Below are 17,119 nucleotides of genomic sequence, written 5' to 3'. Positions count from 1 at the left end.
TGCCACTCTGCAATCTGTTTTATTATGAAGAGAAATGCACTTTGGCATTTTAAATTATGCCCAACTTGTGGTGGTATATCCAGGCTATGAATGTGACTTCACCTGTAGAATACGATCACATTCAATATAAGTATCTGGTAGGATGCTACGTATGACCCTGGGAATCAAGACAGTAGAATGAGCATTCTTCTCAGGAACTGTCAAGCATTTACAAAGGTAAGGCATCTCCTAATAAATAAATAAATAAATAGTAATGCAGATTTCTATTTTTCTGTGATTTGCTTGTTTGTCATTTTTCATTTCACAATTTGTTTAGATCACTTTCTTCTGTTTTGCTCTTTTTTTGGTTGGTATTTTACATTTCGCAATTTGAGCAAAATAATTTACTCAAACACACACACAAAAAAAAAACAATTGCATTTCAGTCTTTTTAAATTTGGTCATCTTCAGATCGCAGAATGTTTTTTTTTTTGGGGGGGTCAATTCGGAGAATTCAGAATTTGGAGATTGAGTGTAACATATATACTTTTACTGGGCAAAACCAATTTTTGTGTGTGTGGTGAGTTTGTCTGTATCTTACTGTTCTCGCTCTCTCTCGTGTGTGGCGAGTTTGCCTGCACGCCGTCGCTACATTGTTGTCAGAAGTGGATGCAGGTACCCTGGCACGCACTGGAAGCTGGCAGGGAAGAGAATGCAAACTAGACTGGCCCAGCATTGATTTTGAAGCATTGGACGATATTAGACTCACCAAAATTAATGGCATGGGCGAACCAGATTAGCCCAGCATTGATGTTGAAGCATTGAATGAAACTAGACTCATCTTGGCTTGTCCCAAAGTTCATGAAAACTGTTGAAAAAATGGGTTTCGCCCAGTCACCTTGTTCAAGTTATTTGCCAGTCTAGAATCACCAGATTGGATGCAGGCGAGTGTCAAAAAAAGTGGTAACTTCAGGATTCTCCCAGAAGCCCTTGGCGAAACTAGATTGGCCAGGGCAAAACTAAATTCACCAGATCACCGGGTTTCTCCCTTAACATCTATACACACACACACACACACACACACACACACACACACACACACATACACACATATATATATATATATATATATATATATATATATATATATATATATATAAACCCGACAGAATAAAATTAAAAATTATAATCTTAGTTAATCTTGGTCTTAATTGCGTATTAAATTGACACAAATACTACATAAAATTTTATTTTGTTTTGTTACTGATGCTATTATTATTATCCTTAACTGTGACTAAAATAGTTTAAGCCTTTGTGGTCCTGTCCGACATCATTAAAGAGGCGTCAGTCACAGGTCCCTAGTTGGTTTTTCTCTGGAAAAGGCAGAGATAAGCTTTCAATGGCCAAGAGAGGCAGAGAGAAGCCGAGAGAAGCCGGAAAAAAAATGAAGGCGGAACTGAGCAATACGCATAGTCCCTTCACCACGGACATAAACAAACAACATAGCTGCGTCCGCTTCCGGCACTCAAAGAAAATCACAGACATTTGCCAAGCTTTTTCAGATGTTATAGTAATAAAATAATAACTTGTATAGCATTATTGAGGAGGTTGGTGATAATTCGAATGACAACTATGAAGAGATATGTGATGAATACAGTGGGCAAGGGGTGGGGCAGGGCTAGAGACACAATACTGAGGGTCATGTTGATATGCAGTGCCCTTTAAACCTGTTTTTCTGTGAATAAAAATTACTTTTAAACAGTGTGTGTTAAATAAACAGCTTGTGTGAAAGTGAGAGGTGCTGAATAAATAGACCACAAAGGGTTAAAATTATTTATTTATGTATTTATTTATTTAACCAGGAAATTTACCCACCGAGGCCATCATCAAAATTTACTAGGGGCAATAATATAGAAATTAGAAATACAACCAACACATAAACCATGCGGTTCAAGGTTGATCAGAAGCATATAGAGATTAGAAAACAAAATAAATAGGATATCTGTTTTTAACCCTTTGCGATGCTATGTCGGAGTAGGTCCGACATTACATTTTCCCTTTCCAGTCCGATGTCGGACCCTGTCTGACATTATCAAAAAGACTTAAAGCACAGGTGTTTAGTCGTTTTTTTTTCCAGAAAAAGCAGAGAAAACCTTTCAATGGCTGAGTGACCGAAAGGAGCCGAATGAAGCTGAAAAAAGGGAGTATCTGATAGCCCCATGCACCATAGAGATAACTCGGACATAAATAAAGGAGATAGCTGCTTCTGCATCCAGCGCTCAAAGAATATCACTGACATTTGCAGAGCTTTTTGAGATGTTATAGTAATAAAATAATGGCTTGGATCGCATTATTGTGGAGTTTGGTGATAAAACGAGTGATCAGGAGAGGATTTATCAGTATGCAGGTCTATAAGAGGTATATGAAAAATACAGCGAACAAGGGGTGGGGCTTGGCTGGAGATACAGTGCTGAGTGTCCTTTCGTGGTTCAATGCCTTTTAAACCTGTTTTACTCTAAAAAAAAAAAAACTATTTTAGACATCCATCCATTATCATTAACTGTTTAATCCTTTACAGGGTCGCAGTGAGATGGAGCATAACCTGGCAGACACAGGACGCAAGGCAGGACTACACCCTGGACGGGATGCCAGTCCATCGCAGGGCACACACACACAAACACTCATACAGAGAGCAATTTAGAATGACCACTCAACCTGAACAGCATGTCTTTGGACTGTGGGAAGAAACCAGCATACCCGGAGAAAACCCTCACGAACACAGGGAGAACATGTAAACTCCACACAGACAGATCCCTAGGCAGGAATCAAACCCAGGACCCTGACACTGTGAGGTAGCAGCGCTAACCACCACGTCACTGTGCCACCCTACTACTTTAAACAGCGCATGTAAAATAAACAACAAGTGTGAAAATAAATTGGACCTGACGAGCCTGACAAGCACTGAATAAATGGACTGCAAAGGGTTAAATGTGATTGTGGACTGACATGTTATATGAAGATGCTGCTTATTAATGTTTTAGAAATATTATATATATATATATATATATATATATATATATATATATATATATATATATATAGATAACTGCTGTTTCGGCTCTACACATTATGAATGATTGGAGATGCTACCAATGAAACTGCTATTTCAGCCGCACACATTATGAATGATTCGAAATGCTACCAATGAAACTGCTGTTTCGACCACACACATTATGAATGATTGGAGATAATACCAATCAAACCGCTGTTTCAGCCATGCACAATATTATCATTGTGTTAGTTCAATTCAGAAATAAAATAAACAATCATTCCTTCAGTGCAAAACTCATGTGCCCAAATGTAGTTCAGCTAATGGTGTATGAGGTCAATTATAACATGTGTTACAACTAGTTCCAACCCAGTGAGCCATTACTAAACCTCATGTTCCAGCAAGAAACAAAACAACTAAGAGCAATCAGTTGTGTTAATTATAAGTACAGAGATCAAGGATTAGAATGCTAAAAGAATGGATCCATAAACCAGAAAACACAGGTATATATCGCAAAAGAAAAAAAAAATCTGTGGAAAAAATGTACTCAGCAATGTAAAAAATCGATTTTTGTAGATTCCACAGACAGGCTTGGAGAAATTCAAGGTGTTACAACTGTCCCATGTTACAACTGTATGTATTTTTCAGTCTTTACTGGTAATAGTTAGGGACTAGAGCATAATAATGACAATGATAATAATAACAACGAGTAAACAATAGACTAGATTAACGATCGCGTTTGTAAACAAGGATGGTATACAGGGTAAACAAATGTGTATAAAGGAGAAGAAAAGCGTTTAATGTAAATATATATGAATGTTTTGTGTAGATGCTATGCATGTAATAATAGTTTATTTTTGTATAAAATCACTCCAGGTGTAAACGTTTATTGAATATTTAATCCTGTTTGGAGTAGGTGGGGCTAAGGATTGTTTATTTCTGCGTCTTTCCTTAGGAGGGGGTATTAGGATCATTTTTTATCTTGTCTCGTAAAGTTAGTCATTTTATGAACAACCTGTTAGTCTGTGATCATCAGTTGTCATAACTTGTGTGAAGTATCCAGTGCCAGAATAAATATGTATACCTGTAAACACTACCAAGTGCTGTTTCCTGCGTTCTGAAAAGCTGTGTCCCTGAGAGGGTAATGTGGTTGTAGGTGGAGGGAAGCTCAGACCATCACTCCTTTACAATATAACACAATTTGAATTGGTTAAAACTGATCTAATTTTTCTAACCTGGCCTTTTGTACGTTTAACATGTTTCGTTCAGATGACAATACAATAAAGCTATTCATTATGAACTGAAATAAATACACCCAAATGTTTAATACAAGAGATGTGGCATTCTTTCTTCATTTTAATAAATACAGTGTGATATAAAAAATAAAGTCTAGTAGTTTCCAAATAAATTTACCATCGTTGATATTATACAATATTAAACGGAAAATAATAACTATGAAGACTAATTTGAGATACAAGTTTTGCAGAATTTTTGGGAGAAGACTCCACCCTTTATCAAGCTAAGCTCAATCATTCCAACATGGAAGTAACAGTGTCCTATGGGAGCGAGATATAAATTCAAAATAATAGCATTCCAATAACTGCAGTAAGATGCCTGTGGCAGAGCAAAGCTCTGCCCTTTTTAAATTGGCAGGGATGGGGTTAATTTCCCCTACCTGCCTGGGTTTATTATGTTCAGGTGGCTGGGGTTGATTAGTTGATTAGACGATTAACTTAATTAACGATCAATCAGCACCCAGCCACCTGACATAAAAGGAGGCCTCTGCTTCCCATTAGGAGGAGAGAGCTGTTGGAGCTGTTGATCCAGTGAAGGCATTTGCCATTTTGAAAAGAGCTTTGAAACCAATTAAAAGTTAGAAGTGTAAAAAGTTGACAATGAAAAGAGAAATTAAGGGTATATTTATTTAAACAGTTGTAGGACAGCTATATATCTCAGAATACAGCTACTTAGTTTTTAAAGACCTATGTATTTTTAGCATTGAACAACATAACATGAAAATGCATGATTTCCTTAAAAAAACATAAATCAAACATGACAAATGTTAACTTTCTACTGATAGCCTCTTAGGTGTCCTAGAATTCTGTAACAGTGTATATGTTTGTGAAGTCTGAGAGGAAAGCATTGATTGGCTGAGCTAACAGTCACTTTAGGCTCGCATTTTAGGCCGCCCCTACTTTTTTTTCCTCACAATTCGAGCATCGGACAGGAGAATAGTCATACTTTGTTCAGCAATTTCAGGAACTGATTTTACACCAGGAAGTAGCAGCAACTTTTATTTCTATAGCTGTGTCTTTTGAAAAATTTAAGTTTAAATCTAAGTTTAAAATACAACAAAAGAACAAAGAGAAACATAGGCCAAGTGATTGTGTTGCATTGTTTATGGTTAACTATGGTTTGTCAGCCTTTACTAGCTGCAGCATGTATTTTTTATTTTAAAATAAACAGAACAGCCTGTTCTAGACTGATGCTGGTCTCCTACAGCAGTTCATAAATATCACATTGACTCCATCAAAACCAACAAATATTTTAATAGATTGAGAATAAGTGTTATAAAACCTACAATATGTTCATAGGTGAATGCTAATTACAGATGTGAAACTTTAACATTGCAGATGCATTAGAAAATAGGTTGTTGGACACACTTGGAATTGTCCCACCTTGTTGCATAAATGTAGGGAAATCCCTCAGTTTAACATTGGTTTAGAATGGCCCAAGGGATAGAATGGATAGAGTTAATTTCCAAACCGTCCTTGTATTTATTTCCTAATAAAAACATTTGTCATTGTATAGACTGATGCTAAGTCTATGAATGCATGCATTTTACCATGTTAAACAATGGATGAGCTAATTAAGATTCAATGGGTTATTGAATATGAGATGACTTTGGACTTCAGTTATTGGAAATCTTTACTGTCAGTGACATGACATTGTGTAATTGTTTGAAGTGGTACAAACACACTATCAAATCTGTGACTGGTGGCAATTAAAAAAAAAATTAATCCAGTCCAACATTCATTGACCTTGGCTCGTGTAAACATACTGTACATTGGCATTGATTTGGCACCATCATTAGTCTTTGTTGGAAAGAGTCATTTTTCAAGCACAAATAATTTTTGTATTAATTCAATAGCTAATATCTAATAACAATGTAATGTATCAGGGGTTGTACTCCCTATACTGTTTACAGTTGTATGATGCCTCAACAGGGCACTAGGCTGTCAGGCTCGGTTGATGTAAGCATACATCAACCAGCCTGGCAGCACAATGTCACGATAGTAATTCCTAAATTAGTATTATTACTGGCGGAATGGTTGGGAGGGCCACATAGATTCCATTAGGCCCTGACTGAAGACAGACATGCACCACATTATCTAGAAATATGGCTTCCTTGTGATAGCTAAAAAAGAGGTATTTTTCTTTGACTTGGTTGTTAAAAGGCCTCTAGATAAAGTGACAGCCCCCCTGCTCAATAATAATAATAATAATAATTCTGAAACAGAAAAGCCTGTATTCTGACTTTATGGAGCAAAAATGCATATATTTATTAGTACGACTTCAGGCGACTCTACAATTTAAAAAAAATATCATGTCAAATCTTCAACCTTATTTGAAATATGTAACCTGCTCCCACAAAATAATTCACATAAGACCCCATGACAAAAAATCTATAATAGTTCAACAAAATACCAAAGATTCAGTTCTTTCAAATGACACCAAATTTATTCAAATATCTTTAAAAATGACAATGACATTTTAAAATCTTGCATAAGAAAAAATATTAATTCTGAGAACCTCGTGAATAAAGTAAAGCAACAATTTTCAGCTATGTACATTTGCTATGTCCTTAGCAACGCATATTCAGGTTTCTGCTAGACACTTACAATTTGGCAGGCTTTAAGAGATTGGTCTCGTCTAATACTTTAATTTGGAGAGTGAGACTCTTATGTATTTGTATTTTATTACCTTGCAACCTATAGGCCCTTTTAAAAAAGTTGAGAATAGGATTCCATTGGATTCTATGGGATTTTGTCAGGGCAGCTATTTGGCTGTTGGTACAAGTGTGATACGGCTTGGTCATTAAGTACAGCGGCTCTCAAAAGTATTCACCCTCCTTGCACTTTTCCACAAAGTGATCAACACAGAAAAGTCCATAATGTCAAAGTGAAAAATAAAATCTACAAATTGTTCTAAATTAATTAAATAGAAAACAGAAAATAAATGATTGCATAAGTATTCACCCCCTTTGCTATGACACACCTAAATAAGTTCTGGTGCAACCAATTGTCTTTAGAAGTAACATAATTAGTTGAATGGAATACACCTGTGTGCAGTTAAGGTGTTTCACATAATTTCAGGTTAAATACACCTGTCTCTGGGAGGTCCCACAGTTGGTTAGTACATTTCCTAACAAAAACTACATCATGAAGACGAAGGAACGTTCAAAGCAAATCCGGAATAAGATTCTTCAAAAGCACCAATCAGCGGTAGGATATAAGAACATTTCCAAGGCATTGAATACCCCCCATAGCACAGTAAAGTCCATTAAGAAATGGGGAGAATATGGTACAACTGTGAATCTGTCTAGAACAGGCCGTCCTCAAAAACTGAGTATCCAGGCAAGAAGGGCACTAGTCAGAGAGGCCACCAAGAGGCCTATGGCAACACTAAAGGAGTTAGTCTTCCACGACTGAGCTGGGAGACACTGTGCATACGGCAACAATAGCCCTGGTGCTTCACAAAGCTGGCATTTATAGGAGAGTGGCAAAAAGAAAGCCAATGTTGAAAAAAACTCACTTCAAATCTCGTCTAGAGTTTGCCAGGGCATACGGGGGACTCTTAGACCAAGTGGAACAAGATTCTATGGTCCTATGAGACCAAAATAGAGCTTTTTGGCCTCAAAGTTAAATACTATGCTTGGCGCAAGCCTAACACCGCACATCATCCTGAGAACACCATTTCTACCGTGAAGCATGGTGGTGGCAGCATCATGCTAAGGGGATGCTTCTCTGTATCAGGGCCTGGAAAGCTTTTGAAGATAGAGCAAAATGGATACAGCAAAGTAGAGAGAAATCCTGGATAAAAACCTGCTGAAGTCTACAAGAGACCTGGGACTTGGGAGAAGATTCATCTTCCAGCAGGACAATGACCCTAAACATACAACCAAAGCCACACTGGAGTGGCTTAAAAACAAAAAGATCAATGTCCTAGAGTGGCCTAGTCAAAGCCCGGACCTCAATCCAATTCAGAATATGTGGAAAGAGTTGCAAATTGCTGTTCACCAAAGGTCCCCATCCAACTTGACGGAGCTTGAGCAATTTTGCAAAGAAAAATGGGCAAAAATTGTAATGTCCAGATGTGCAAAGCTGGTAGAGACTTATCCAAATAGACTCATGACTGTAATTGCTGTTAAAGGTGCCTCTACCAAATATTGACTAAAGGGGGTGATACTTATGCAATCAATTATTTTCTGTTTTGTATTTGTAATTCATTTAGAACAATTTGTAGATTTTATTTTTCACTTTGACATTATGGACTTTTTTTGGATTGATCAGTGGCAAAAACTCAATTAAATCCATTTTGATTCCATGTTGTAACACAATAAGTCCAACGGGGGTGAATACTTTTGAGAGCCACTGTATCTTGCATGGGTCTTATTGACAAAGCAATTGTGCATTTGTGTTTTAGAGTACAGCGCACTTGTCAGGATAGAAGGGAAAATGAATGGAGCAAAGTACGGAGAAGTTCTTGAGGAAAACCTGCTGCCCTCCGCAAGAAAGCTGAAACTGGGACGGAAGTTCAACTTTCAGCATGACAATGACCCAAAGCACACAGCCAAAGCTACACTGGAGTGGCTAAGGAACAAAAAGGTAAATGTCCTTGAGTGGCCCAGTCAGAGCCCCGACCTAAATCCAATTGAAAATTTGTGGCATGACTTGAAGATTGCTGTCCATCAACGCTCCCCAAGGAAATTGACAGAGCTTGAACAATTTTGTAAGAAGAATGCACAAATAGATTTGGCAATATTTGACAAAGTTGGTAGAGACCTATGCCAACAGACTCCCGGCTCTAATTGCTGCCAAAGGTGTTTCCACCGAGTATTAACTCAGGGGGGTGGAGACTTATCCAATTATGATATTTCATTTTTGTATTTTTAGTATCTTTTTTTTCTCAATAAAAAACTTTTTTCCCCTTAACGGTGTGGAGTATGGTGTGTAGATAAGTGGGGGGAAAAAATCCTCATTTAAATGCATGAAACTCTGAGGCACTGATAAAACAAAATGTGAAAAAAGTTCAAGGTGGTGCAGACTTTCTATAGGTACTGTATATATGTTTTAAAACAGCACATATCGCACAAATAAATACATTTTAAAAAAATGACTGTTGTTTGAACTTCCAACATGACATACTTGAAGAGCAAACGGCCTTAGCCCACTGTGCCATTGGGCTTTTTAATAAATTTATAAATGAATATTTTTAAATAAATGTAGACATGAACACATGTTTATATTATAAATGTATAAATACATTAATAAATAGCAAGCTAGAAAAATACATGTCACATTAATTTGGCTGATGCGTTTATCCACGGTAATTGACATTTATACTATTATAACTGATTTCATTAATCGCTATTGAAATAATTGCATAAAATAAGTTATAAATATATTTATTTCATGCCTCCTCCTGCTGTTTTAATTGCTTTCGTATTATTCCAGACACCACCTGATACAAGAACCAAGGGCAGCTGGAACTAAGGTGCTGGGGGTGCACCCCCCCACCACTCTGAGGCACTGACACAACAAAATGTGAAAAAAAGTTCAAGGGTTGTAGACATTCTACAGGAAATCTCTTCTCTCTCTCTCTCTCTCTCTCTCTCTCTCTCTCTCTCTCTCTCTCTCTCTCTATATATATATATATATATATATATATATATATATATATATATATATATATATATATATATATATATATATATACACAGCTCTGGAAAAAATTAAGAGACCACTGCAAAATTATCAGTTTCTCTGGTTTTACTATTTATAGGTATGTGTTTGGGTAAAATGAACATTTTTGTTTTATTCTATAAACTACTGACAACATTTCTCCCAAATTCCAAATAAAAATATTGTCATTTAGAGCATTTATTTGCAGAAAATGACAACTGGTCAAAATAACAAAAAAGATGCAGTGTTGTCAGACCTCGAATAATGCAAAGAAAATAAGTTCAGATTCATTTTTAAACAACACAATACTAATGTTTTAACTTAGGAAGAGTTCAGAAATCAATATTTGGTGGAATAACCCTGATTTTCAAGCACAGCTTTCATGCGTCTTGGCATGCTCTCCACCAGTCTTTCACATTGATGTTGGGTGACTTTATGCCACTCCTGGCGCAAAAATTCAAGCAGCACGGCTTTGGTTGATGGCTTGTGACCATCCATCTTCCTCTTGATCACATTACAGAGGTTTTCAATGGGGTTCAGGTCTGGAGATTGGGCTGGCCATGACAGGGTCTTGATCTGGTGGTCCTCCATCCATACCTTAATTGACCTGGCTGTGTGGCATGGAGCATTGTCCTGCTGGAAAAAAACAATCCTCAGAGTTGGGGAACATTGTCAGAGCAGAAGGAAGCAAGTTTTCTTCCAGGACAACCTTGTACTTGGCTTGATTCATGCCAAAGCTGCCCGATTCCAGCCTTGCTGAAGCACCCCCAGATCATCACCGATCCTCCACCACATTTCACAGTGGGTGCGAGACATTGTGGCTTGTAGGCATCTCCAGGTCTCCGTCTAACCATTAGACGACCAGGTGTTGGGCAAAAGCTGAAAATTGGACTCATCTGGGGGTGCTTCAGCAAGGCTGGAATCGGGCAGTTTGTCTTTGTGAAGGACGCTTGAATCAAGCCAAGTACAAGGTTGCCCAGTCCCTGCTGATGACAAGCATCCCCACAGCATGATACCACCATACTTCACTGTAGGGATGGTGTGTCTTGAGTCATGGGCAGTGTTAGGTTTGCGCCACACATAGCGCTTTGAGTTTTGGCCAAGAAGCTCTATCTTGGTCTCATTTGACCACAAAACCTTTTCCCACATTGCAGCTGGGTCACTCTCATGCTTTCTGGAAAACTCCAGACGTGCTTTCAGATGTTACTTTGAGTAACGGCTTCTTTCTTGCCACCCTCCCATACAGGCCAGTGTTATGCAGAGCTCTTGATATGGTTGACTGGTGCACCATTACTCCACTCCCAGCCACTGAACTCTATAGCTCCTTCAAAGTTACTGTTGGCCTCTCTGTGGCTTCTCTCAAGTCTCCTTCTTGTTTTAGCACTGAGTTTTAAGGGACGGCCTTTTCTTGGCAGTGCCTTGGTGGTGTGATGCAGCTTCCACTTCCTGATTATTGATCCAACTGTGCTCACTGGGATATCCAAACACTTGGATATTATTTTGTACCCTTTCCCTAATCTATGCATTTGTATTTCTTTATCTCTAACATCTGTAGAATGCTCTTTGGTCTTCATTTTCCTTCAGATTCACAGCCTTACCAATGATCCTTCAACAATGGGGTTTTTATCCAGAAAATGTGACAGCAACTTTAATGATTCACAGGTGGAGGCCAATGGTAAGGTAATTGTGTCCTCGTTAGGGCAATTTCTTTCATCTGTGCAAACTGTTAACTTCCTCAGCACAGGGGTTGAATACTTATGCAGCAAGATATTTCAGTTTTTTTTTGTTTTTCTTAAATATTTCCCAACATAAAACCAATGTCACCTTACAATAGATTCAGAGTTACAGTGTTTAAAAATAAAATATCAAACAGAACGAAATTTCAATGTACCATTTGTAATTCGGTAATATGAGAGAATTGGTCAGGGGTCTGAATACTTTTGCAAGGCACTGTGTGTGTGTGTGTGTGTGTGTGTATGTATATATATATATATATATATATATATATATATATATATATATATATATATATATATATATAAAAAGATAGAATAATATAAAATTAAAATATGTATGTTTGCATTTGCGTTTTGACTCATTTTTTCATCTGTTTTGGGTCAGGTTTTGAATTTATAGATTTGCTAACACATTTGAACTGCAACCATTTTTTTGGGGGGGATTACACCTAAATGCTTATTAGGCTTCTTAGTAATTTAATGATCATAAGAACCACAGAACATTATGCATGAAATGCGATCTGCAGGTTGCTAGAGTGGAGGATCACTTTAGAAATTAGGAGGATCTTTTTTAATGGACTAACAGGTGGAAAAATGCTGCCAATTTTGTCATTCCCACTGAAAATGAAACCACTTCAAAATTGGACCCTTTCTGATTTTTCTTATTCTCCCATGTCTTGTTAAACAATGCTTTGTAATATTAATAACAGGAGCAGCTTTTTCATGGCCATGAGCTAATCACTATCTATCGACTAAAGGAGCAGTAGCTGCCATAAATCCTACTGTATGAAATATATTTACTTGCATGAGACAAACTTACTCTGGAAGTGTAAATCAAGTTCAGTTACCATCAAGGCTTACCAACAAGACCACATGCAATTCAAAATGGTTATATTTGTGTTGGCTAAAGGCTTGAATTAATGTCAGAAGTTGCTTCAATGGCTTTAAAATCTTGGAAGGCAAAGAAGCCATTAGTTGTGGGTTTTGGATGATTGCAGTGTAGTGAGAAATTCCATAGCATCTGTTTAGTATCACTTCATCTTCTCCTTCCCTGACACGCCATTGTGAATTACATTAAAGAAAATGAGTTATTAATTTAGAAAAGCCACACTGAGAGACCACATCTAGCTTATAGAGAAGCCATACATATATCTAGTGTTACAGCTAGGAGGATTGCCATGGAGGCGAAATAACTGTCACAGTCTCTCAGTAACTTGATGGCTATTTTAAGGTTCAAACCCAGGTTCTGGGTCTCACTAATCAATGTAAAACTTTTGGGAGCACAGCCTCATTAAAAATATTAATGATAATTGTACAAGATTGTATAGACAATTCCACGAAGATAAAAAAAAATACTATTTTCAGAGACTTGTGCACATACATACATACATACATACATACATACATACACACATACACATTTTTTTTCATTGGGTGTGTGCATATGATTATTCAACATCTTTAATGTTCTGATATGTGTCTGATGAACTCTACTATTTAAAGTGCTTGGTGAGACAAATAGCATCATTACTGGTATGAAGTTGTATGCCAGAATGTAATCATATAGTTATTGACTTATGTATTAATAAGTGTCACAAGACATCATTTTGTACAAGCAAAAAATAAGTAAAAGTTTGTTGCAATTGTTACTCTTGTAACTCGTGTCATGTAAAAAAGGAGCAGTAGATCTTTTTTTATCATGGTTTGCCAGCTGCATCTTGAAGAAATCCTTAATTGTTTACTAATTCTGTTTCTTCAATTTAAAGAGGGTGATCTTTGGAACAACCGCAGAGGATGCCAGAAGCATATATTGTTCTACAAAGTAAGGGTGTTCTAAGTATTGACATCTATTTATTTTAATGTTATTCCTTGGGTTAGCATAAGATAGATGCTGATGTTGATTCAATGTTTTATACAGTGGCTCATTAAAGGCATTTTTTTTTCACATTTCAAACCTTTGTATTGAGAAAATGTATCTTGTGATCTGACATAAAATAACAGGACACCATACTTATAACACTGGGGTGGAAACATCTTTTGAAATTGTAATAAATATAAACTGAATCTCTGTATTTCTAATGCATAATGAAATAACTAGTAACCATAGACAGCATCAGTATCTAAAACCAAATGGTGTAAATACTTATGAGACATTCCTGAATATGTAAAAATGGAGATCCAGCATAGATTTAAATAAAATGCAAATTCTGGAAACGGAAAATAGCTGTAAACAGAAAGTGAGCACCACAGAAGACAATATGTGTGCAATCATGATGTCATTTTTAATGAAATATTGAAGCTCCCCAGTTTTCCCTGATTCTCTGATCCGTGACGGCATTCTACAATGTCATCACCCAGTAATGAATATGAGTACAATTCATTTTTCCAGCTTGTTCTTTGTGCCAAAGATTGTTGCATTTTTAGACATGCCAACTGTTCAGGGATTCCAATAGTTACTAAAACATGTGCTTCAATGGACTGATTCCATCCCACCAGTGGCATGCCGTCTATGTATGCAACACATGCATTGTATGACTTGGAATATATTTTATTATGCAACATTTTTAAGAATATGATATAAAATATGTTTATTCTACAACATTTAAGTATATGACCGCCCTTTATGCAAGTAATCTGTTCACCTCGGCAGTCTTCTTGTTTAGTTGGTCAAGGCATGCAACGCTCCAAGTTGCATCGGGTTACCTAGGCAATGTGACGCAGCGTGCGCCTTACTTCCTGGTGGCCGTGTGCTAGAAAATATAAGCAAGGCTGCAACTGTAGAATTGTATCCTTCTTGACTGAACACAGAGTGGCGCACAGACCCTTGTCAAATCAAAATAGAAAACCAACTGAAAAGTTTATTGACTAATCCATTTAGTGCAAAAACAGAAATTATAAAAACCAGGCCAAAACCAAAATTTCAAGTAGCAAGTACCTACAGAAAAGCAGGAAAAGAGATCAAATGGTATTTCAGCGAGGCGGTGTACAATTGTGAACGGATCTGTGGTATTTAGTTTACTGAGGTGCCATTAGTAGCCTACGTTATAAGAAAATGTGTTTTATTGTCTTCTATCTAAAAGTTGTTGCATGGCTTGCTGAAAAAGTCACTGCACATCACTACCACTGCTTACTCGACTAGTGAACTAGCTGAATGATTCACTATTCACACCATATTCTTACCTGGGATGTATTTTAATATTAAATCACTGTAAACACACTGGTGGTGTCAAACTTATTCAGGACCAATATACTGTTACCAGAGTTATATGTGAGTTTTGTCACAAATTGAGATTTATATCAAGTGTTTTATAATTACTGTGGTTAGAGAAACTATTGTAGCACAATTGTAAATAGAATTGAGACGAGAGCAGGAAAAGCCATAATAGAAGCTTCATTTTTTCCCCTGTGGAATTAATCAGTGATCTGAATATGAATCGAATTATCCCCTTGGGATAAAAGACTTGGCAGGATATGCTGGTCTTTTATTAAAGGGTTCTTGCATGTCTTTACTACAAGAAAGGGCCTATTAACATCAAAAGTACAAAACCACATGGATTGAATTAGGTCACTCTTCATGTTACATTCTAAAACCTAATAAAATACAGCTTGTGATTCAGCCATGTGTTTAAGATCTGGTGGACTGACTGAGCACTCACCAAGTATTTTAATATTGTGCAATCTTCAAAATCCCTGTTGTGCAACATTCTTCTTGCCTGTAGTCAAGTGTGATCTGTCATAGTGTATTGGTGTTACAAAGAGGGTGGTGTTCAATGAAGAGGCAAGGAACCTTCAGCATTGGCAAACATCCTACCTTCAACATATCCTACCTGAAAACTGTAATGGTCATTTCCTTACTTTATAGAAGTTAGACTGCTAAAATTGATAGAAACAAGTTTCTAAAATGAGTTAGTCTGTACGTGACATAGCATCCTATATTCACAAAACTTTTACCCAGGAGTTATTTAAATAATATATTTTGTTCAATAAACTCTGTTTTGATGGATTAAACAAAGTTTTGTAACCATAAATCTTTTCAAGAAAGCAAAATCTTGTGGAGTTTTATGAATAGCATTATTTTAAGCCATTAAAACATACTTTACAATATATATACTTTTAAAACTCAAGTTACAAAACTTTGTGAATAGACCTATAAAGGAATTATTATATATCAGTACAATTTTCTTTGTAACTCCTTGTCACCAAGACGGCCGGAGTGGGGACGTCAAACCAGAAACAGGAACCAGGAAATAAACGACAGAGAGGTGGAGCTGAGCGAATGGTCTTGCTCAGCATTTAATAAATGAACAGACAGTCAGAAAATAAATGGTTGTAAGACAAACAAAAACACAGGACACGACACTGGTAGCCAAAATAAACAGACAAACAAAACTGAGTAACATTAAACAAAACATGGTGAGCAGATATTTTAACTATTACTATTATTACAATTATTATTATTACCTCCATTTCCAATCCCGTCTGTCAATTAAATCAAACAAATCAACTCCAAAAGACACACAATAAACCCATTGCCACATATAAAATTTACACCGACACTAATTCTCACCTGTGCAGGGCAATTGCCCTGCTACAACCCTTTATTTATTATAAAAAATATTGGCAGTATTTAGATCAGCCACCATTGATATCAATTGAACTGACCCCTTTTTTTTCCTAACTTAGGGTCATCACTTTGGGTTCTTTCTACACAGTCAATTGTATTTCTGCCCTGTTTAGTATTTTCTTGAACTATTTATTTACATAAGCACTTTGGTTTGGGTCAGTATGATAGATGTAGCCAAATTCTCAACATATCAGAGTGGTAATTGAGTGGTCTTAAACATTATATCTTCCGAACACTAAGATTATGCGGCAATATGAGACAGTTAACATGCATGTATTATAATAAGAGTAATATAATTTTTTTTTAGTTGAGTGTCAATTCGAACAACAGGAAGTTCATATAATTAGTTGGTTTTTAAATAATACTCAATGGATGACTTTTTTAATAGCACAGATTACAATTTTTCAGGAAATCTTTAAAGCAATTAAAACCAAATTACATTCTGTTAATTTGTCCACTTAAGATACACCCACTTCCTTCAGCAGACGAAAATTATCTCTAAAGCCTGCATTATCGTACCATTAGCTAAGGATGTGGGTACAAGAGCATGCATTTGATCCCCCTTTTGGATGTGAATATGCACCTTGTATTATATTCACAAAATGTTACAGTTAGGGGTGTGTGTCTTTAGTTACTTCTGCTACTGCAAGAAGAAAAGTGCATATGGTTCTTGTATATTCCCTGTTGAGCGTGCATGTGGGGTCAAGACACAGGCTATACATCCTTCCCATGAGAGACCTGGGGAATTAATTATTATTACATGTTA

This window comes from Polyodon spathula, chromosome 2 (assembly GCF_017654505.1).
Source record: "Polyodon spathula isolate WHYD16114869_AA chromosome 2, ASM1765450v1, whole genome shotgun sequence".
In the NCBI taxonomy this organism is placed as follows: Eukaryota; Metazoa; Chordata; class Actinopteri; order Acipenseriformes; family Polyodontidae; genus Polyodon; species Polyodon spathula.
Note: the sequence above shows the minus strand (reverse complement) of the source record.